Source organism: Pan paniscus, chromosome 10 (genome assembly GCF_029289425.2).
Source record: "Pan paniscus chromosome 10, NHGRI_mPanPan1-v2.0_pri, whole genome shotgun sequence".
In the NCBI taxonomy this organism is placed as follows: Eukaryota; Metazoa; Chordata; class Mammalia; order Primates; family Hominidae; genus Pan; species Pan paniscus.
The window spans coordinates 72,746,083-72,771,389 of NC_073259.2; the positions used below are offsets into that span (position 1 = coordinate 72,746,083).

The 25,307-nt window shown below is 36.2% G+C and overlaps 1 protein-coding gene across 3 annotated transcripts in view; it reads left to right on the plus strand.

The window, feature by feature from the left end:
• SOX5 (SRY-box transcription factor 5) overlaps positions 1–25,307 on the plus strand; it is a 1,030,759-nt gene that overhangs the window by 492,700 nt on the left and 512,752 nt on the right. The gene's annotated exons all lie outside the window — the stretch shown is intronic.

Below are 25,307 nucleotides of genomic sequence, written 5' to 3' on the forward strand. Positions count from 1 at the left end.
CCGATATTGGTTCTCCACTTGTAATGCTGAAGTCTGTTCTTCTCATAATAATTTTTATAATGATATATCTTTAAAATTATATGACTATTTTAATTACACAGTTGCTTTGCTATGTAGTTATTACACTTTAATTTTAGATTAAGAAAAGCTATTTCTTTTACAATACTGGGCCAGCATGATGGTGAAACTTTAGTTTGATGTACATGGTGTAAAACCATGAACTTGAGGTGTGGAGAAAAAGATGCATACCTATTTCTGAGGTAGAGCTTCTAAATAGAAAGCGTGCTCTATGAAGTTTCCATGCTGATTTAAAACCATAAAATTCAAAACACCTCACAAATCATTGTCACTTAAAGTGCTAAAAAACATTTCTACAGTTAGTTTACTTCTCCAGGAAAACTTTGTCTATTTTTTTTTTAAGGCCCTAAGTCTGGAGTTTCATTTGACAATGCAAAATATTATTTTCTGATTATGCAAGCAACCTAGTCCCTGAGATATTTCTGAATTGCTGAGCTTAATTTTCAACTTTTTTTTTTTTTCCAAATTCCTGCTAAGTTTCTGGGGGCTATGCTAACTCCTTGGACTATATAAAAATAAGTTCCTGTATTTGAGGCTCCAACTCTGGGTGACAGGACAAGGTATTCCTCATTAGACTATTTCAGGGCACTTTTAGGGCCCTTGAAGTCCAGCCCTTCTGCATCTTTTTGCCTTATGTATATAGTGGTGATAGTAATACCTATTTATCTTTGATATAAACTAGGAACTAATGTGCATATATATATATATATATATATATACACACACACACACACATATGACTTTGACCTTTCTAAAAATAAAGATACCTTAAGAGTTGTTTTGCTGAGGAGATGAGTACATCAGCAATAGGAGATCTTAAAAATGAATAACTTCCATTCTGCAGCTGGGCAGTGGCATTTAACTTGAGTCAGACCATATGCAAATGAAGGCTTCTATAACATCACAAGTTTTCTAAAATAATCTCTTTTATTTATCATCACAGTATATACTATAGAGCTAATTACTTCCAAATATAACATGATATAGGTGTTTCTTTCCTAAAATTCTTTTTTTTCCCAAAAATGCTTTACATTGCTCTTTATTCCATATTAAAACCAAAGGTTTCAGATTTCTTTTGGCTCAGTGTTCCAAATTTTTGTGAACAATGTTATCAGTATTTCCAACTATGCTGTGTATACTGACCTCGAATCTCTAATTCTTTTTCTAGGACACATTGACAACTAAAATCCATAAATTTTACAGAAGCTTCATTTAATCTGCTAATTTCCCTTTACTTATTACCCTTTAAGTTTTTTTTGTTTTGTTTTGTTTGAGACGGAGTCTCCCTCTGTCACCCAGGCTGGAGTGCAGTGGCGCCATCTCGGCTCACTGCAACCTCCACCTCCTGGGTTCAAGCGATTCTCCTGCCTCAGCCTCCCGAGTAGCTGGGACTACAGGCGCACCCCACCACGCCTGGCTAATTTTTTGTATTTTAGTAGAGACGGGGTTTCACCGTGTTGTCCAGGCTGCTCTCAAACTCCTGAGCTCAGGCAATCCGCCCGCCTCGGCCTCCCATAGTGCTGGGATTACAGGCGTGAGCCGCCGCACCTGGCCTCCCTTGAAGTTTTTTAAAGAATTGATGCATGTTGCTTATTTAGTTTTACTCTTAGTTTCACCTTCTTGTTTTTCTACTGCCTACTCCCCTTTCTCACTCTCTTCCTTTTTTCTTTGTTTACTGATTGCGTAAGTATTGAGAGCGATCAAAGAAAAGGCAAGCTGTAGAGAAGGAAGTGAAGAGTATGTGTAATCCATATAATTGTTGATCAATCTCAGAATAATAAGGAGGACCATGTATCGCCTACCATTTTCTAGGGAGTGATAAAGCATATATAGCTAATTAGAATAATCTCGTTTTGCTTTAAGAGTTTTACTATAATAATGATATCATCTTCCTATTATCTGCAATCATTCTAACTTCTAGGAATACTCTTTCTAGGACTGCTACCCACCGACAAAGGATATTTTAACTTAATATAAAGTTGAAAGGCACTGGAGTTTGGGGCTGCAAGGTAATCTGTATGGCAATTATGTTATTTTTCTGGGGCAAACCCTTGGTACTAATGCTGTTCATGGTTGTTTTGACTATATTACGTTTTGCTGAGCCTCGGGACTGCTTTTGGAAGGTTTAGAAGTATCCAGGGAGGCGCCTGCCACTTTGATTATTCATACCCAGCTCTTTATTTTTATTTGAGACATAAAATAAAAACACACCCTGGCTTCTGCTCAGCCTCCACTGGCATTCATTTTAAAAACAAACCCCAAACTGACCAAATGGCAGCAATACAAGTTTCTCTATGAGTGAGTCATCTTTCATGTCAATCAGAGTTCATTTATGGAAGCATTAAATTCTGGTGCTGGCCAGGCCACCTTTAGACAAATTAAAATGGGTTGGGATTTGGTAGGGCTTGGAACAGAGGATTGAAAGGAAAACCAGAGTGATGTTATGACTCAGAAAGTGACTCTTTTCCTTTTGAATCAGAATTGAGCCACTGGTAGAGTTAGTTCTCTCGAAAAGATGGCAACTTTTAGGTGAAAGGTAAAATAAAATCTCTGACCACCTGTGTTCATCTTGTTGATTCAACTTTGTGCCAGTTTGGACTTTACTTACTCTTCACCTTTTCCCCCATTGCTTAGTTATAAATAGGTGTAATATTTTCCTGCTTATGTTCCTTAAAACATTTTTAAGAATGATTGTGAACTTTTAACCACTGCTACATTTTATACCAGATATGGTTTTATTTCAGCAAGTTGTTAATTAATTTCTGCAGAAATGTAGAACATTTTTTTTCTACTCTGCTCTTCAGATAAACTTTGAAATAACTCGTTAGTTATTTACCTTCTGAAATTTGCTGTTTATCCTATTTATATTCAAACAATATCAATTTTTCACATTTTTAAACTTCATTCTTTTATCGTTATTTCTATCTACTTCTAAAGATGATTTTTTCAAGGACTCATTATTTCAACAAACACTTATTGAGCACCTATCATGTACAGCTATTTTAAGTTTTTCACTACATCTTCATTGGAAGCTATCATAGAATATTTTCATTTTCATGGTTGATTGATTTTCATTTCATACTATCTTAAAGTCTAGTATTTTATTACATCTTACAAGTACTTACATGAGTCACATTGTGATTTTTGGTGTTGATACTCATTAGTTCAACATCATAAACCAATTTTAAGACCTGTATGCATGTATCAGCCTTCTATATCAACTGATAATTAAGAGAAGAGTTTGTATCTTTTTGTCAAATTTATATATAGTTGGTTCATTCCAGAATTATAGCCATTTTAATCCCAAGTGCATTTGTTAGTTCTGTATTTATTCATTTAATACACGATTATTGAAATCCTACTTTTTTTTAGACTGTAAGTTCCTTAAGGCATTAAAATATTTCCCAAATGAAAGAATAAAAGAGTACAATAGATGAACAAGCATGGACCCTTCTGAAGAAATAAAGCTCCTTAGTGGTAAATTTGCTGAAGTTAACTGTGTCCTCACCCTACTCAGAATTAATTCAGGATGTTGGTGGTTTTGTAATTGTGAGTGTTGAGCTTTTTGTCATTTGCAAAGTGAAGTGAGATAAGACAGGGATATGCATTTCATGGAGATTAAGGGCCTGGGCACAAAATGAAGAAGTTCCTGGTTGACAATGGTCATTGTAAGAAATGAGCAACTAAAAGTATAGACTTTAGCATTGAACTCATTTAGTGATTACTTCTTTTTCTTTTTCTTTTCTTTTCTTTTTTTTTTTTTCTGAGATGGAGTCTCGCTCTGTCACCAGGCTGGAGTGTAGTGATGTGATCTCAGCTCACTGCAACCTCTGCCTCCCCGGTTCAAGCGATTCTCTTGCCTCAGCCTCCCGAGTAGCTGGGACTACAGGTGTGTGCCACCACACCCAGCTAATTTTTGTATTTTTAGTAGAGACAGGGTTTCACCATGTTAGTCAAGATGTTCTCGATGTCTTGACCTTGTGATCCACCCACCTCGGCCTCCCAAAGTGCTGGGATTAATGGCATGAGCCACCACACCCGGCCCTAGTGATTATTTCATTTAGAGGTATTTGTATCCACAACCTTTACCCTGTTCCATATTCTGGAATCCAGCTCCATGTGCCTCTAGAGAAGATTAAAGCCAAATGACATCCCTGTGGAAACTGGACTTCTATTCTTTGATTAGCAAAAGCATGACTGCTGAGTAACATCCATGATTCTCTTGCCTTCATCTTATCATTGTTCCTGATGCCTGCAATTTTCCCTCATCTTTGAGGAGTAGGAGGGCACAGAGTGATTAGGTAAGAACTGGAGGACAAGGGATGGGAGATAGCCAAGATCACACTCAGGAACTTAATGTCTCTACCAGCCCATTGTCATTCTTCTGATATCTACTGACCCTTACACATCCGCACATCCCTAAACTGCCCTTTCACCCCCTTAATGTGGAGCACAGTGCCATTCTTCAGTAGGAAGCCTTTTTATGCAACTGAATTTTATTTTGGAATAAAAGCATCTGGTGATTAAGGATATTGCCTTCCAGTTCCCATTTTCAACCTCTTTTTAAAAATTAGTATCTAAGGGGAATATATATATATAAACTTTCTTTGGCTGATAGCCTATGTTTGTACCCTGTGTCCCTGCTTCTGATAAAGATAATCTGAACTATAACCTCTGTCACATGAACCCATCCTTATGTATTAGCAGGAAGATTTTGAACTGACACCTCTTCTGAGACATGTATATTCACTTATAGATGATCATTATTCTGTTCAAGAAATATTTTTTGAGCTTCTGCTGCATGACAGGACCTTTCTATGATCAGGATACAGCTGGGAACAAAACAAAGTTCCAGCACCATATTGAACACAGTCTCATAAGGAGAACAGATAATAACCAAAATAACATTTTGAAAAAACAAACATAAATTGATTATGGATTCAATTTTATATAAAAATTGTATTTTATTTCTGTACTACTTTAAAGCTTTTAAATCATTTCTGATTGTTCTGCATATTATATTTCATATATTTGAAAACAGTTTGTTAACTGTAAAAACCTTGATATATGAGTTACATATATATAACTTGATATATGAGCATATACCTTTTCTGACGGAACTGATCGGGTGCCGTGGTTACCAGATGTTCAAAAGTCAATTTAGAACCTACATACCAGTGTACATAAGAGTCATCTTGGGTACTTGCTGTATTGCATTACAGTGTCCTTGGATGAGTTTTGAGAGCCTGCATTTTAAATGAATCTAGCCAAATATGGTGCTAGCTAGGGAAGGGCCACTCTTTGAAGAGCACCAATGTTGGAGAGTTTCTCACAAGGGAGCTCAGAAGAGCTGCTAAGAGAATTGAATGCATATGTCTTGTTGGTGTCTCCAATTCAAAGGCTAACATTGGTGGTTCATTTGGTATTCTTTTAGGTCATGTGTTAAGCATAAGAACTACAAGATGGTAGTTCTGGATGCTGAGCTTAAGGATCTTACAATTTGCTTACACCATAGACCTCTCCCTACCATTTTATTCCCTGCTGTCATTCTAAACTGTGTGGCATTTTCTATTTATAAAGTACTTTTGTATACATTGTTTGACTTATTACCTCACTGACCTAGGATATATGAATTTTTTATTAGACATATATGTCATTACAGATGAAAACAGAGGCCCAGAGATATTAATGATTAAGTAGGCTAAACGTACAGAGCAAGTATGTGGCAGAGCTAGGTCTTCTGATTCCAAGTCCAGAGTTTTTTCCCATTTCATTATATTCGTGTGCCTTATGTGTATTAGTTGAAAATTTAGAGTATTTCTTCACCTGTGACAGGTATATTATAATATTCAGAGATGCCTCAATCTGTGTAAAGGTTGTAATATGCCATGTTCCTAACCATTGAAATATGAAATCATTCGCCATCCTTAAGTAAAGCCAGATGCCTTCATTGAAAGTGGCAAGAATCTCTTGTAATAGGATTACTTGCACATTCCAGAAACTTATGACAAGTGACAAATGAATTAATACTAGGAAATAACATATACACTTACTGGGAAGGAGCCAGTCTTTGGACACCTCCACTCTAAATATTTTTTGCATTAGAGACTCTGCTGAATCTATGTAGTGCCATTACTGAAGTGTATTTATTCTTTGATCACTATGTCTGATTGTTGTCTATCTGTTCATTCATTCAATAAACATTTGTTGAGCACTCATTATGTACCAGAACAGGGAAAGTCACTAGTTATAAAATTATGATTAAGACATATTCCCAACCCAAATATGAAGCAAACTATATGTAATTACCACAGAGATGTGAATAAGGGTCTATTCTATGATTTCTCAACTCTGACAGTTACCAGTGGAAATATTGGTGGGAGAAGTGAGTGTGTGGGTGAATTCTTCAGAAAGGGCTGAAATTTGTTATAGCTGCACATCTGGCAGTACTTAAGAATTATGAATGATTTCATGTTTCCATGGGCACATGGTACATTATAACACATTATGCAATATACTGGTTGGTAAAGCCCTTGGTAATAGTATAACATTGTGCCTTTCTTCCCTCATTCTTAAATCACTGTACAAACACAAATCCTTACAATATTGTTCCCAGGAGTTGTTGTTAGGATGTTTTTGTTATCAATAGTAGCAGTGTTAACCACAGTCTGTAGCCGAAGAATATGAGACACAAAATAACTTGCCCAGGGCCACTCCATAAAAGATTGGCAGCATCCCATCTCATAATTCCCTGTTCAGTTTCTAAGCCTGAGAACTTCTCTGAAGGAGTTGCTAGCCTGGATACTTCCTTCACTTATTTTCTTATAACTTAGTATGATGCTACATATAAGCAGAATTTTCTGTGGGTGGCCCACTGGCAAGCTCTAACACTTCAGGACCACGTCTTTACAAAGCTGTCAGGAGGCCCCACCCTTCTGCCTAGCTCTTTTTCCTACAGAGGAAGCATAGTTGAAGAACTCCGGTCTATAGTAATGGTCTGAGTCTCAGTTGGCTTGAGCTTAAGACACTGTAATATATTCCTTCATCAGTCCCTGTCACACAGAAACATTTAGAGCTACTGATATTTGACCAGTAGTCCAGTGAATTTCTTTTCGGCAAACAACTACATTGTCCTTATATCACATAGCATTCTCTAACACAAACCATGAACTATCAATGGTGAAGATCAACTTTGCTGAAACCAGAAAGAGAAGTTAGAAATAAAGGTAGAAATCATTTTAAGCTTTATTCTAGTCATGCTTATTAGCTCTGCAATGGAGCAGCCTGGCAAAAACAATAGATTTTTGAAGTGAGAGGAGACTTTTCTTTGCTTAGGTGGGCCAGATTCTTGTGCCTTTCTTGTTACTATTGTACATCATTTTGGCAACTATCTTATTGGGATGTCAGTCTGCCTCTTAAGCCTATGAGCCTACAATATGTACATCCTGTACAAATATGATGATACCATTTGATGGCAATTAGTTGATGCAACTTTGTTAATATTGTTTTTTAATGTATCTTCTTTTCTACATTTTTTCTCTCTCAAATGGCTATATGAAAAAAGAACAAAACTCTCATTCAGACACAATTATTTGAAGCCATTTTCCACAGAGCAAGAGAATACTTCATATAGTAATGACTAGCAAGCAGTGTTTTAATGTTCCTATGATTGATGCAGTGGCTCACAACAGTTCCTCTGGAACCATTCTTGCTTCTTACATTATAGGGCCTGTTGAAAGGAGGAAACAGAAAAGAGAAAGGTTTTTTGGTTTTTTTTTCTGTCATATTGAAGCAATAGGTATATGGCGATCATGTAAACCTTAAGTGATTCAGTTATGACTAGGGACTTAATTACTGACTTTAGACTTTTGGGTAACATGGAAGAAAGTTCTCAGAACCAAATTGCTTAGCTTTTGTGTGATGCCCTATGTTTTGTGCAAACGTTATCATTGGTACTTTGTGCAAACGTTATCATTGGTATTTTAGCAGTAGGTAAGTAAAGTAGGGCCTTGGTTTTCATTAAATGTTATTTCTGCCTGGATAATCATTTGGATTATGGATATGACCTCCATATCCATAATCATTGGATATGACCAAACATTGTGACTACAAAGTGGATACATGGCAATAATGGATGGTTTGGTGTGCTGGCTCCTCTGAAGGCCCAGAGAAGCTAATTGGGAATGCTAAGATTAGCTCGGAAGAAAGGGAGGCTGACTTTTGGTGTCCCTTAATACTTAATACTTACGGGATACTTATGGATCCTTAAAATTTGTCCCCTTGTTCTCTGCTTGTGCCTTGTATGGGGAAACTGTCACATGGTAATTTCTTCTCTTCGTCCTTTTTTATCCAAAGATCCCCAATTTTTGTGTGGAAACTTGACAATAGCAATTACAAAAAAAAAAAAAAAGGAGGAGGAAAGCAGCCAACATTCACTGGGTCCTTACTAATTGCAGGTATTACCTTGAGTTCTTCCCACACATTGTTTCTGTGAGGTGATATTGGGCTCTTTTGGTTATAAGTGACAGAAACACAATCTGAATATGTTTGATCATAAAAAGGAAGGGGGTGTTTTTGTTTCAAATAAATGGCAATTTCAGGAACTTCCTAGCTTTAAGCATGACCAGATCACAGGGCTCAGTTGCTTTCATCATCTCTCGTCTTTCTTTGCCTTTCTCTGTGTTAGCTTCATTTTTAAGCAACCTTTGTCCATGTGGTCTCTGCCCAGGCAGCTCCAATCCATATCCTAAAATTAAAAAGCTAGAGTTTCTTTCTTTATAGCTTTATCGAAGTCCCACATAGAGAACCCATTAGTTTGGCTTGAGTGGGTCCATACCTGAACCCATCCTTGAGGCTGAGAAGATGATGTGCTCTTTGGCTAGGGTATGGTCCTATGCCTAACTCTTGTTTGAGAATGGAGGTCTAGTTGTTTCCCATAGGAAAAGATGGGTCTTTTACCAGGAGACATGCCAGTCAGGACAAAACAACTTATCTCCCTGATAACAGAATAGTATTATTTTTCTACTTTAAAAATGTAAGAACTTTGCCTAAGCTCACATAGCAAATATATGGAGTGTATATAAGAATATGGACTGTTATCCCATTCTGTCTGATTCCAAAGCCCATGCACCTGCAGGAGAGGTGTCATGGTTGAGAGTATAAGAGTGCAGTACAAACGCATAGGTGCAATTCCTGGCTCCACCACTTTCTAGCTCTGTGGCCTTGGGGAAGTATGTAATCTTTTCAAGCCTCAGTTTCGTTATCCATAAAATGGGATAATAATTGTATCTACTTCATAGTGCTATTGTGAAGGATACATGACACAAATATATAGACTGCTGTGTATAGTTTCTGGCACACAATAGATGCTCAATAAATGCTGTCATTTATTATAACTATTTCAACTTACTATAAAAGTATGATACAAATCACCCACTGTTGAGATTTCACTTTAGTTGCTGATTTACTCTAGGCACAAAACTGGACTTATGTATCTATGCATCACCTGATTAAAATCCCTAATGTCTTTCACTGCTCAGCATAGACAATTCCATTCATGTAATTTATTATTGTTTACATTTCTATATCATTTTTATTGTCTGATACTACTGTTTAACTCCTTATAATAAGGAAGCTATAAATTTGTGAAGAAAGGGAACCATGTCTTTCTCCCACAGTATCCTTCACAGTACCTGGAATCTTCCATTAACGATGTATTCAGTAAATATCTTTGGGTTTCATTTGTTTTTTATACTCTTGATTGTGGGTTGCACTTTAAATGACCATCCACCAGGAACTGGCAGAGGAGATGTGATTCCCTTCCCTGGAGACTTGTAGACTCTCAAACTTGGAGTGAATCCAGGTTTGAGGTTGGGGCAGGGGATCAGATATGGGCTTCCTATGGGAGGGGGCAACATGCCACTCCCCATCACACACACACACCTGCTGAGAAGAGTCCTTCCTGGGCTTGTTGCAGGGAATCACTTACTGTTCCTTCCTCATCTACCTCATTTTCAGACAAAGTTGAGGCAGCATGGTGAGAATAGAATTTTCTTTGCAAATTCATTAAAAAAACCAAACCTTGGACTAGGCAAGTAGAGTTTTCCAAATTGTTTCAATGGCTTGAAATACTCAAGTGCCAAGTGTGGGGTTTATTTATCTCAAATGAAGAAATTGGCTATTTAGCAGGTACCACTCTTCTAAGCATGAATCTAGCCTATTTCCTTTTCAGATAAAGATTTTGGTGTGATGAGAGTGCTGTGAATATGGATTTTCTATCAAAAACACAGGAGTGCCGTTTTCAGAGTAAGGTGAAATTTAATGCCAGAATTTCAATATTGAAATCTCTTAGAGATCAGACTCTAATGATGAACATAAAATGTAATATGCATATAGTATATATGTATCTATGTGTAAAGCACTGTATATAATTATGTAGAGAGTATTTCTCTAGCAAGTGATAATTTTAAACTCCTGAAATGTTATAATAAAATGAAATAGCATAGCTAGATTAATGCAGTGTTTCTTTAGTCTTGGCTATAGACTATTCACAATTCCAGGAAGCACATATTTGAGATATCTTTTCATAGGAATCATGGAAAGGCCCCTTGACATTAGTTTTCACCTTATTTGGTCCTGCCACCAGAAGAAGCAGCTGGAATGGAACCTTGTATGTAACTACATATGTACAATGGGACCTTGTGCATGAACTATATTTATTTATTTATATACTTACTAACAGGCTTATTACAGCAACCTGATGAAGGTTCAGGATCATTTACTCTTTTTACCTAGAGTAAAAAGACTACTTCTAAACTGTAGCTTTTAGACTGGTATCCTAAAGGCTAAAAAGCCTGTATCTTTTAACCAACCTGAGACAATAACTATTTCCTCTATACTTACAGAATTTTTTTCTTTGCAAAAGTAATAACACTCAATAAACAAGAAAGTGCTGCTAGCATTTTGAAGTTCTCAGCTAACTTACCAGCAAAGAAAATTTACTGTGTCCTGTTGTATTTAGTATAAAAACAAGTGGGGCATCCTAGAGACAGAAGTGATTTTTCTAGTGGGTTACCTACGAGGGGATGTATTGATTTCTATTGGTAGTACTGGTCTCTGCCTGCAGATGTACATTGTGTCCAGGGTTTCAGAAAACAGAGCTTTTAATTCATTGTAAATAGTAGCATTGTGTGAAAGAGGATTTTTTTTTAAACTACAACTACAAAAAATATTGTGCACATCGGTTTAAAATGAATTGACCTTTTGTTTCAATGAGGGCGATGTGTTACTTGTTATGGAGTGACTCCATTTGCCCATGCAAATAAGCACAAAGCCAGGATATTATCAGGCAATGGCAAAATTAAGAGGTAGGTCAGATTTAATGGAAACATCTGTCATTAACCCTTTTACAGAAACTGCCTCAGGGAATCCTTGCAGATAAAAGCTATGCTGAGCTATCTTACCTTGCTTTGCAGAGCTGCAAAAGGATGGCAGTCATAATATGCAGATTCTGATCAAAGGATTTACTTTATGGCACATTTTGAAACACAGAAGAAAATACAAGGATTATTTTGTGTATTTTTCTCTTCGCAAAAAATTTAAAGACTGTGGAGAAATTAACGTTGCTGTTAATTTCAAGATTTTACACCAGCAGACTTATTTCTGCTATTGGCTACATTATGCCATTCCAGTGAGTGTCATCTTACAGTTCCTCAAATCACAAATGAACTATTGACATGCTTTTTCCAAAAAGGTGGAAAACATGAAATTAAGAAAAAAAGTGTATTTATAGTTACACGTGGTGACATTATTGCCTGTGTTGTGGAGTTATAATTTTTTTAAAGTTAATTTTGTTGACAGTATTATTGAAGAAAATTAAGAAAGTTTGACACTCATTTGGATGCCACTTATTTTTGTTACTTGATATTATCAGTTACTACTAATAAAAACATACCTGAGTCAATTTGCATTTGCGATGAAATTTAAAACAAAACGATTACATCATGTAGAAATCTTAAAAAGACTAAGTCATGCACCTTTCATTTAAAATAGTTTAAAATTTTTATATAACACAAAAGTGTTGATAATATTAACTTGCTAGCATGTAAAGACGGGGAGAAATGCCTGAGTTTCTTCATAGGAAAAATATAAATCCAAAACAATGTTTGCTGTGCTTCAGTTATGTTGTTCACAATGTAATTACCCTTAAAATTATTTTGCTCCTTCTTTTTTCTTAATAGTTTTAGTTTACATTTGCTTTGAGTATAGGTTTTTTATCAATTCCTTCTTTATATGAGTCTTTGTGTCTTCTCTCCCTTAATTTTCTTTGTCTTCAGACCATCCTCATGTCCATGTAGCTAGGTTTTTTCCTTCTTTTATCTTTTTGAAACTAGGATACGCAGATTAAAATGCACCTCTTTTTTGAGTACATCTCCCTCTGAATAAGGCCTTAAGTTATCTAACTATAGAAGATTTGTAACATGAACAGAGAGGCCATTTACTTACTTACTTTCTTTTTTGTTGTTGAATTTTTGATATAATATCTGCCCCCTTCTGTAAAGTATAAGAGGCCCATAGAAGTTTGTGCAAGCAACAGAATGATGAGTCATTTTAATATGCACCTCACCTCCCCAAAGCCATGGGATTGAATTGAATCGAAGTTTCTGAATATTACTTTGGAAAGATTAAGGAGGTGGCATGATGGAGAAATAGAGCAACCATGGATATCCATCTGTCTTTTAAAAATCCAATATTAATTTTGTAATTTTAAGCATTAATATGTTTGAAAACTATAGTCTGACTTTTTAAAAACTTCAAGTAACCTCAAATTTCAACTACAGGATTAAATAGAGTTGAAATTATTTTGTGATGGGTTTATATCCATCAGGAGTTAGCATTTCATGTCAAAGCATCATTCATCTCTTTGGCTTCCTGTGTGTTGTGTAAGTGTGTATCCACATGGTGGGTCTCTCAGTCTTGGACTTTTCAAAGGTGGGGAACAAGTCACCGATCATTTAAAAGCACTTATTTCAACAGTATGCACAATTAGGCACCTAACTGGTGTGTATTTTTTTAATGACAAATAGTTTTGGTGATGGCTCATACACTAGTACTTGAATTCAGTGTTTAACCCTCCTAGGTAAAGGAGGTCATGGCACAACGATGTTTAAAAAAGGTGTGGCACATGTGACCCTAGACATGGTTAAAGATTGAGAGTGTTCAATGCTATCCCCTTTTCCTAAATCACAGTACTGTGGGCTCTATTTCCCAGAGGCCAGTCTGAGCTGTTTGTTAATTGATAAGTAATGTAGGCTTCATGGAGGGTCAGCCACCTTTGAACACTAACAGGAACATGACATTTACTAAGATGGTTTTACCTTTCACTCTGTTAAATAAACCATGGTAACTGCTAGGTGTCATTGTACTACTTTTTCTTTTCATTGTTTAAAATGTCATTGTACTTTTTTTTCTTTTCATTGTTTAAAATATTCTTTGCAACTAATTGTTAGACAAGATGAAGGGAAATAATGATTTGGCTGAATCACCCATTTATTTTGAAAGAATCTTATGTCTTTTCATTTTTATCAGTCTTTGATGATTCTAAGAACCCTTTTGGTGTTTAAATGTACAGAGCAAGACCTATTGGTCAACCAACATGTTGTTCCTGGTTCATAGGGGGAAAACACGATGCAGAAAAGAGGGTCTATACCACTCAGGGTGGCAGAGATTGATGTTTGAAACTTCGTTGTGACAAAGAGGGAGCTGTGAACTTTCCTTTCTGATTTTTAATTTGAGGTATGACATTGACTTCTTTTTTGCCATGTCCTATAGACTGTTGACCTGTAGCTTATTATTACAGACTTCTATCAGTTATAAGGACTGTGAGGGACCCCTGCCATATTGTATCCCTCTTTGATAATCAGGGCATGAGTCACTGGCATGAATCAGTAGGTCCCTCTTTCTTGAAGGAGTTTTTGGAAGTAGAAGCAGCAGCATTCCTGACTGATGGGCCTGCTTGGCCTAAGTCTAAATGATCCTTGGGATGAAACGTTCTCCTGCTGATGGCTTTTTTCCCAAACTAAAAGAGTGCATTTTTATGTTAAGATGTCCAGAACCATTTTATTGAAAATAAAAGCTATCTTTTTATCCTCATTTTTTGTGGAAAATTTTGGTTAAGTTGCTTTTTTGAATAGACTCACAAGGTTCAGAATTTCAAAAGTATAAAAAATGTGTACAGGAAAAAATCTCTCCCCCATTCCCATTCCTCATTTGCTCAGTTTCCACGCGCCTCACTCCCCACAAATAACAGTTGTAACTGGTGACTTCTGTTTTATTCTAGATTTACATTATTTGCTGATACTTTTAAACAAGGTTATACCTCTTCTCCCCCAATTTATACATGCCCGTGTTCACTTGACTTTCATAGAACGTCTTAAGACGAAGTGACATTTAATAATGTGCATGTTGAATCTGGGTACTTTTTGCTTGGCTTTGCATTCATCTTTCCACTTATGTTTTGAAGAGAAATTTCATATTTTCTTTGCTCTAATTCTGGTTGCCAGGATGGCTGGGTGCCATTCCTGGAAGGGGTGTGTGTTAGAGTTGGCACAGACAGAGCAATTGGCACAGGAAAAGGAAACCATGCCTGTGTCAGGGAGATTTATCTATTCATTATTTTTAAAATTATTGTTGTTACCATCATTGACCATTTGTTGTGTGTGTAACCCATGTCCTGGGTAGCATTCTAAACAAAGAAGAAAGCCATGCCCACGTGTAGTGCCCAAGGAACTCCCAAGTGGGCGTGTTGAGACTCTATCTATGGTAAGATTATGATTTTTAGTAGCTAGATCTTTAGTGATAAGTAGAAAATAGTCCAGTACAATTGTTTTCAAACTGTTCTCTGAGGAAGATGTAGGTTCTTTGGCAGTAACCCTGGGGCCAGTTAGTGAAGGGGAGGGAGGAGAAGGGACATAACTCTTTTACTTTAATCGCTCTTATATATTGTGTCCTCGTTAAGATTTCTATGGAAGAAATATTTTGACAGCTTTAAAGAAGTTTGATATCCGCTGCTCTAGAAGAACAAATTCCCTAGCTGGAGTCAAGAAGTCTGTGTTCTTTAATGTCTTGTTTTCAAATACAGTAAAGAGTTGCATCTTTCGATTTTTCTTGACGCACAATGACAGTGATTTTGTGGTGCCATGGAAAGAACACAGGCCTCAGAGCCATAGAGCTTGGGGGAGAATCTCTGTTTCATTACTTCACTGCTCTAAGGCTTTGCGCAAGTCACTTATCCTCCCTGCGTATCAGTTTCCTTATTCTTACAAAAGCAGTAATCATACCTGCTATGTTAGGTTGCTATAAAGATTGGAGATAAGATACATAAAGTACCTAGTACAAAGTTTGCCATCTAATAACACTCAATGAAAGCTATTAAATATGAAATATAGAATTTATGGAAATTCTTTAAGGAAACTCAATGTCAAGTCAATAAAGAGAAACACATGAGGTGCAGCAATTTGAAGAGAATAAGTTGCAGCCCACTTTGCAAACAATGAAATGACTTTGGGAAAATTGAGTATAAATGTATGTTATTTAATTCACTTACTCTTTTCATGCAGTAGATAAAATCACTATTTATAGGGATTTGGTAGGAAATTTTTTTGGGCAAAGTTAAGGATCTCTTCTTTATAGAGTAAACAGTGCCCATTTTATGTTGTCTAGGTTTGAGTTTTTGAATTTTACATTTTCTTTAAGAGAGATATGTGTATGATATAAGAGAGAGTACGGGGCCAGGCGCGGTGGCTCATGCCTATAATCCCAGCACTTTGGGAGCCCGAGGCGGGCAGATCACCTGAGGTCGGGAGTTCGAGACCAGGCTGGCCAACATGGTGAAACCCCGTCTCTACTAACAGTATAAAAAAATTGGCCGAGTGTGGTGGTGGGCCCCTGTAATCCCAGCTACTCGGGAGGCTGAGGCGGGAGAATCCAGCATGGGCAACAGAGTGAGACTCCATCTCAAAAAAAAAAAAAAAAAGTGGGGGGGTGCAGTAGCATTGGCTTCATAAGTTACTGGAAAGGTGTAACATTACAGGATACCACATATCAAAGTAAAGAAAAAAAGAAGCAAAGGGTGGAAAAAGTTTTTATTTGCAAATAATGTGGAAAAGTTATCTCTAAGTTTTACAAAGGCAGACAAGGAGAACATAGCAGCAGAAAATGATCTAACAATAGTTATAAGATGGGACAATGGGGAAAGATGATCTAAGTTGACTGAGGAGATTTTATTGGGAGATTGATGGCTGAACTTGTAATAAGGAATTTGAAAACAACTCTGTAATTCTCTTTCTCAGATTTTTGTTTGAATGTATTATTGGTTACAAATTAGTGAAAGAATGGGATTTCAGGGTTAAAATCATTAAAACATCAGCACTTCCTTAAAATTGTTACTTGAAGCCAGTTAGCCAGTTTCATTTATGTAGCATCTGGTTGAAGTTTATGTATTAAAAGATGACCATAAAAAACATTTCACATGTCACTGGAATTCAATAAATGAGTGCTGAATTCTATTACACTCAATTCAGGTACATTATGTACAGATAAATCCTAATAATTCTGACAACACTAACTGCTTTCAAATTAATTAGGTTGTGAAAGGGTTAAAAATCAAGTAATGCAAAATTAGAAAACTCATATTTTGAGTTTAAATTGGTAATTTAACTATCAATGTCAATAACATATTTAAGAATATTGAGTAACAGCAATAGCAAGAAAGACATTCATTAAGTTTAATATTAAAAACCATTATTAAAATTAACAAGAGAGTATTAAATATTTTAAAGGTAATATAGGCAGAGCTCATTCATGTTGCAATATTTCTTAAAAATTTATTTCACTTATTCTGTGACCTGAGAAGTTAGAAGTCAGGTGAAAATTTTGCATTTAATGCAGTATTTCATTTACTCTGTTTTATTAATAGTGTCTTGATTCTCTTATTCCTATTTAAGTTTGATTCCTATTCTCTGGGTAGGGCATGAAACAAGGGGCCAAATGGTAGATTTCTGGGATCTCCTGTGTTTAAGGAGCAGGTAAATGAAGAAGAGCCAGTAAAGGGACTGAAAATGGCCAAGCAAAGATGCGGAAGGAACGTCAAGTAAGGCTCTATTGAAGATAGCCTAGAGAGAAGAGCTAAGAGGATTGTATGTGACAGTTTTAAATGCTAAGGAGAGGTTAAATAGGATGAGGCTGGAGAACAGGCCACTGGACTTAGAAATTAAATGGATATTGATAATCTTTGAGAAAAGAGCTTCTGTAAAAAGGTAGGAGCTGAAGCAATTTGCAATGAGTTGAACAGTGTATAACAGATTACTAAGAAGAGACAGTAAACATGTCCTAGTTTGCAAGTAATGTGGTTGTTGGTAAAAGGGAGAATGAAGCTAGAAATACGGGAAGTTGGATTAACAAAAGAGAATTTGGCTATTTTACTACTAACTACGTGTTTTGACTGCTATTATGACAAATAATCTCCCTTAGAAGGCAGTTTTCTTCTCCTCCTAACTTATACTAAACAAATCTGGAACACTTGGCACTTTTTTCAAAGACTTTTAACAATTTTCTTGTGGATTTTTTCTGTTAGTCTACAACCTTAAATGTAAAAAGTTACTTAAACAGATATCTTTATATTGAACTAGCTCTTCATTCTTGGAATGAATTCCATATGATTATGGTGTATTATTCTTTAATTTTTACTTCTGAGGTCTATTTGCTAATATTTGACTTGCTATGATTTTCTTTCCTTATTTTTAAGTGCACTTGATATATAACGTGTGCATGTATGGGTGTGTGCTTATGTTTATGTGTGTGTACTAGACTATCTCGATTGTTTCTTGGTAACAGAATTATGTTAGTCTTATTAAAAATTTGAGTCTTCCCATCATTGTAAAATTTTGGAACTGTTTCAACAAGAAAAAAAACATTCTTTTCTAGTCAGTTTTATTAGTACCTAATATAAAACTACCTGGGTCAAAGAAAAAATCAACCTGTGCCTTGAATTTGGTTGAGGGTGAATCTTTAATAATCTTTTCAATGTCTTCTATGCTCATTGGCCTCTTCAGGCTTTCCATCTCTCTGTCAAGTTTGGTAACTTATCCTAAAGAACATTATAGTTTGGGTGGAGAAAATGAGTATGTTTTTGGCTATGGAGAATACCGAGTGGATGAGATGAAATTTATGACAAAAAAGAGAGAGGATCATGTAATTAAGGAGAAAAATTATTCTGGTAGAAAGATTAGATGTATATTTGAATATTCACATGAGTAAATTTTACATCTAGGGATTTAACCTAGAAGGAGACCTCTCCAAATAATAATAATAATAAGAAGAAGAATAATGGCTTCATTTATTGAACAACTATATACTTGCTAGACAGTTTATATTTCTTACCTCATAACAATCATAAAAGGTAGCACTGTTATCACCATATAGATGAGCTTACTGAAGCTCAGTGAATTTCTGGTATGTTGCTGAGCAGGCATGCATACATAACTTTAAAGAACTGTACCTCTCTGTATACTAGACATTACCTCTTTTGGGATAGTTACCTATTTTCTGTCAAAATTGTTTAAAAGGATGACCTTTTCATAGAAAATAATCTAATTATTACTACTTCTCAGATTCAATTTTGTGGATCTTTTGTTGTTACAGAGGTTTTGTTATTACTCTAAGTATTCTTTGCCTATCGTAGTTTTTTTAAGTAATCAAAGTAAAATATAAAAAGACCCTCACATTTATTTCACTGAAATGGCTAGCCCAGTCACCATGAACAGGTATACACTCACCGTGTTTGCTGACGAAGCTTATGGTCCTCTGCGTAATGTATGTCTAGTCAACAGGATTGAAGAAATTATACACCTGTTTATGTGTACAAAAAAATGAAAAACCTAGCATTTTTTAAAAATCTTGAAACCATATGACTGGTGATTTTTCTACCTTGAGAGAAAATAATTTAATCTGGACCTTATAAAATCCACATTTTAAGAAACCTCAAAGACATTTGTAATGATCATATACAGTCACTTATCCACTCCCCTTTTCTTTTCCCTTTCACTTTTTTTTTTTTTTTTTTTTTGCCTCTGCGCCCACAGCATGTGAAAGCATTGAAAGAAAATAAGAATCTTAAACTCATAAACATACCTGCTTACCATCTGGCAGGCGTCCCAGCAGTCTGGTGATCTCCTTAGTTATCCAGCAGATAGTAGAAAAACAAGAGTCCTGTGAAGATTTCACATGTTGCCATATCCCTGCCAGATGGTGATTTGTAAAACATGGACAAATTGCACTGGCTCCACTTCCCTCCGACAATCACAACAGAAACACTGCAGCAATGGTGTTTAATTTGAAAGCAACTTCAGCTGAGTAACTTTTAAGGTATAAACATCTAAAGATTATTGGGATAAATGTGACATTATCTCCAGAGAACTGGTCCTTCATAAATCTGCTGTTCTGTGCTCTGGTATTTCTGGGATTCTCCCCCTTCCTCCAAAAAAAAAAAAAAAAAAAAAAAAAAAAAAACTATGAAGGATTGGAAAATATCAACATTATGAGATATCTGATTATTACCTACTGATTCTTTGCCACAACATGATGTTTTTCTGTCATCTAATGATTAGCTGCAGGACTAAAAATCATATTGACAAATTTGCCATGTTCATTGGAATATTGAAGAAGTGAATGTGCAGGGAATTCTCTTAAGTGTTTTAAAATAATGCTTTCTCACTGTTTCAGTTGTTCTTTGTGGCTGTCTACACAACTCTCAAATCACTGGTCAGTTTAGATAGGAAATGTCAAACAAGTGGTTTAGCGTGGGTAAATAAACTGCCAGTTTGTGGTTTTCACTTTTTCATCAAGCCTTGGTCTCAAGGCGTATTTGGCCAAGGAGTGATATCTTTTCAACCCTTTCAGTTATTAGAAGTCTACCTTGACCTAACACACTAAAGCTTTACTGATGCTGAGGGAAAATGATAGAAGAAAACCAACTTCCTTTCCCTGCTGCTATAGCTAGATTTGTTCAGTTGTTTCTCATCTCCACAGGGAATGTGCTACCTATTTGTTCCTCAGGACGTGTATGCTAAGATTTTATGTAACTGCATTTTTTTTTGGCAATAACTTTATTAGGACATCATTTACATTGAGATGTAGTTGTACAAAATATAAACTGAAGAATTCAGTGGGTTTTTTTAGTATTATTCATGGAGTGGTGCAAACATCACCACAATCAAAGCTAAAACATTTTCATCACCACAAAAAGAAATCCCATGCTTATTAACAGTCACTCCTTATTTTTCCTAGAAACGCTAACAGCCATAGGCAATCACTAATCTACTTTCTGTCTTTATAAACTTGTCTATTTGGGATATTTCAAATAAGTGGAATCATATTGTATGTGATATTTTGTGACTGATTTCTTTCACTTAGCGTAATGTTTTCAAGCTTCGTTCGTCCTGTGGTATATGTTAATAGTTCAGGTATTTTTGTTGCCAAATAATATTCCATTGAATGGATATACCACATTTTATTTATCCATTTATCAGTTGATGGATATCTGGGTTGCTTCCACCTTTTGGAACCAATGAGTTGAATTCACATTATAAATAATGTGGTTATGAACATTTATGTACAAGTTTTTGTGTCGACATATATTTACATTTTTCTTGGGTATATGCCTAGGAATGGAATTACTGGGTCATTTAGTAGCTCTATGTTTAATCTTTTGAAGAACACAGGAACTGCTCCTGTTTATAACTCTTTATTTTGTACAGATAAGGAACACAATTGGACTTGAGACATGCGGAATTCTGAAATTCATCATTTTAATTCCTACTCCAGAATAGTAAATAGGCATGAGTTTTATAATACATCTAAATTTGAATCCCAACTTCACCACGTATGAACTTCATGATCTTGGGCATGTTACTTAATATCTCTGAAATTTCATTCTGCCATCTATAAAATGAGGGTAATAACACTGATTTTGCCTGGAGTTTGTGTGCACGGAATGTGATGATGTATCAGAAAGCTGTTCATGCAGTGCTGATCATATAGTAACTTTCTAATGAATGTTATTTTCCTTTGTTTCTTAACTTTTTACTCCTGAGTACTTCAGATGTAGGGACTGACAAGGAGAAGTTTCTTGGGATGATTTAGGTATTCACATGAGAACCTTCTTGGCTGATTTAGAAGCTCCTAACTGAAGAAAAGGATCACTTGTTAACGTTTACTCTTCAAGAGTTTATTTAGAATTTAACAACCAGAAAACATTTAAAACAATGTTTACAAAACACTGTTTGCTGTGACTTTTAGTAAATTAATGTTAAAAAGTGAGACTTTCTTGGAATTGTTATGCAATTGTGTCAACCAAATTTTAGGGTTTGAGGGTTCATTCCACATGCAGACCACCTCATAAGAAATTGACAGGTAAAGGCAGTATGATCTTGTTGAATAATTTCTAGTTAGAGAATGTGTAAAGCCGAGGTATTTGCATAAAGAAATAAACCATTTATGATTTGCAGACACTAGGTCCTGGCTGATCCCATGTGGTAATGCCCACTAGTGCCATAAAGTTGCGTAGGGCTTCATAAAGGAGATGTCGTAAGTCATAAACGCCTACAGTCTTTAAGATATCATTAGGAATTTCCTTCTGACTTCAGCATAAACTGTGCTTACAGTACACAGAATGAGTGTTGAAAGATCATTAGTAAAGGGAATTTCATCATTTCATCATGTTCCCCAAGAATGGAGTGTCCATATGAAATAATTTTCTGTGTGCAAAATTGTGTGTAACCTCAATCCTTTTTGCTTCATTTAAAGTCCATTTCCATCAAATCTATTTTTCTGAGGCAGAAGTATTATTAAATAACATGACTATCTGTTAAAAGAACAGGAAAATATATTTCTAGATTAGCCAGTTTTCTCCCTGCCTCTCAATTCTTAAAACTATTCCAGAAAAGGTCAGCCCAGCATAAATGGTGTGATCAGTGACACTGAAATGTTTTCTTTCACCATGTCTTTTGATTGTCACCCTACTGTCTCTTTGAAACTCTAGAGGTATCTGAAAAACCAAGAAAGTGTTATTCATACCTCCAAAGGGGGAAAAATAAGAAGGAAAGGAAATATTATGAATAGGTTGGAGATGTTGTATTTTTGTTTATATTTAAAAATTCAGGGCCGGGAGTGGTGGCTCATGCCTGTGATCCCAGCACTTTGGGAGGCCGAGGCAGGTGGATCACGTGAGGTCAGGAGTTTGAGACCAGCCTTCCCAACATGGTGATACCCTATCTCTATTAAAAAAAATACAAAAAAGTTAGCCGGGCATGGTGGTGGGCGACTGTAATCCCAGCTACTCAGGAGGCTGAGGCAGGAGAATGGCTTGAACTCAGGAGGCAGCGGTTGCAGTGAGCCGAGATCGCACCATTGCACTCCAGCCTGGGCAACAAAAGCAAGAGCAAGACTCCGTCTCAAAAAAAAAAAAAAAAAGACACATTTTAAAACCTTTTCTATAGCTACAAGTTCTGAGGCTAGGTAGCATGTCTTCTGTTTTACTTTTTCATAATTAAGTTGTCTTTAGTGATTTATGCACTCTTATAATTCTCTTATATTTTTATGTCAAACCAAAGAGGAATATTTGAATTCTGATAATGATGTCAATTTAATATCATACAATTAGGATATCACAGATATTAATAAGCTTTGTAAATTCTTCTGCCAGATAACTCATGCTTTCTTTTTAAAGCTAAATTTAAATTTCAAGCCTAAATTACTTCGCAGTGTCATTTTAAATTGATAACATCTGGAAAGGGAAAAAAAAGCCTCTCCTTTCAGCTCTTCAGAACAGATTCCATTTCGAGTTCACCAGAAAATTTAGACCTGCGCTGAGTTTCACTTTTACATCACTACCTTTTAGAAATTCTCTTCTTGCCCACCCTGCTCTGGTTATAGTCTCCTCCCCTCTCTTAAATGTGTCTATTACCCTCAGGCTTTGACCTTGGGCAGACTGTGAGCACAAAGTCACGTTATTTAGAGTGAAGTAACACCAGTAGTCAGGAAGGAACAATGTAGTTCAAGCCAGATAAAATAAATCTCTCATTTCCTGTCAAGGGACTGAGCCAAAAGCAATGATGAGAGACAGAGGGGGCAAACCGCGCAACTGGCAACACAGACGCTTGGGATAGACATGACCACAAGCCTCCGTTGAATACAGACAACAAAACCAAAAACAGCCAGAGTGACAGGAGACACATAAGAGCTATGGAATAAACCAAAACATGTGAGACAGAGGAGAACCATGCAGCTCCCTGGCCATAGAAACAACATGTTTGAATTGTTCAAGGAGGGAATCCTACACTGAAATGTGTAAAGGATTCCCCTGTACAGAGGGATAATTTTATAAAGAAACACACCTGTGTAGCTGCCACCATACAAACTGGTTTCTGCATAATGGATGGTCTACACATTGAGAAATACAAATAGCCATAGGAAGGAACTCCATGACAATTCAACGGAAGTACATAGCAGTTCTCATTGGCCCTGTCTTTAAGAAGGTTGTCTTCTGGCCGGCAAGATGGCGCACACTTGTAATCCCAGCAGTTTGGGAGGCTGAGGCAAGAGGACTGCTTGAGCCCAGGTGTATGAGACCAGCCTGGGCAACATAGTAAGACCCCCACCTCTACAAAAAAATTTAAAAATTAGCTGGGCGTAGTGGCACACACCTGTAGTCCCAGCTACTCGGGAGGCTGAGTGGGAGGGTTTCTTGGCCCTGGGAGGTCTTTTAAGTGACTACTGATTTATTAAACACCAATAGAGTACCTAATACGTACAGATGCTATTTCAAGTTACTTCAAATATTTAATCCTTTTGGTCCTTGAAACAATCCTATGAGGGAAGCATTATTGTGTTCTTATTTTATAAATGAATAACCTAAAGCACTGGGAGGTGAAGTAACTTACCAGAGGTCACATGGCTAGTCAGGGGTGGAGACTTGATCTGAACCCAAGCAGTGGAGTCCGGAGTCCACTGTCTTACTTACTTACTATGCTTTTGCTGGGTATGTTGAGGCTATGCATGGCCATAACCTCCTAGTGGGAGATTTGACTGATCTTAGTTGTTTGCAAACCCTGCTCAGATTTTTTTGGAACCCACTCTTTGTTTCAGAAGCATATCCAGACTTCTGAATGTTCACCTCAGATCCAAAAGAATATTTTAAAAATAGTTAGAACATGCTACATTTATTGTAATGCTGAGTATTTTGCTTTTGTCCAAGGCTCTTCTAAGATGGTAAGGGACTGAGAGTTAATTCCTTCATTCACTCATTTGTTGCTTTAACAAATATGTATTCTTGAGTGCTTACTACATGTCAGGCACTATGATGGATAATAGAATAGCCTTCTGGCTGACATGGCCAATCAGGGATGCATTTTAGGTTCAGTTCGATATGGAATATGCATTGTAGAAATCCTTATGAAGACAGTGACATTCTCAAAGACAAACACTAATTTATATTTGGAGATAGCCAGGAATTTTTTAACTCAATAGGATAAAATACGACTTAACATTTTGAATCTAATATTTAGGAGTATCATGTGGAGATGGAAACATTCTTTAAGGTTGCATAACCAAAGACTCTGCCAACATAATGCCATAATGACAATAGATAAACATACTTAGACGAAGATCCTGCCTTATCGTGAGAATGTTTCTAAGAAGCATAAAAGTCTTAATTCACTGTCTTCTCTGGTAATCCTTGCCCCTCCTGGACTATAAAAGGCAGCAATATTTTGGCACTTACTATACCTACCCTGTGCATAGTTCTATTGTGGCACATAATGTATTATTTCACACTTACTTATTAAATGCAACAGTATTATACTTACCTGCTACACTAAGCTTCTCCGCTGAGGCATTATGTCCTTCATCTTTGTGTTGTCATACACATATAGGAGGTTGTTAGTATAAAATTGTTGAATGCATTGATAAATACATTTTGCATATACATATAAATCAAAAGCATGCACAGACACCTTTATGTTGTGTAGTATTATTCAAATTGTGGATGCCCCAAGGCAAATTGAGTCTTTAAAGACATTGACCATTCCTTTTATAAAACAACAATGATGACAATTTATTTGAATATTTGCTATATATTAGGTCTTCCTCTATGTGTTTAGCATGCCTTATTCAAT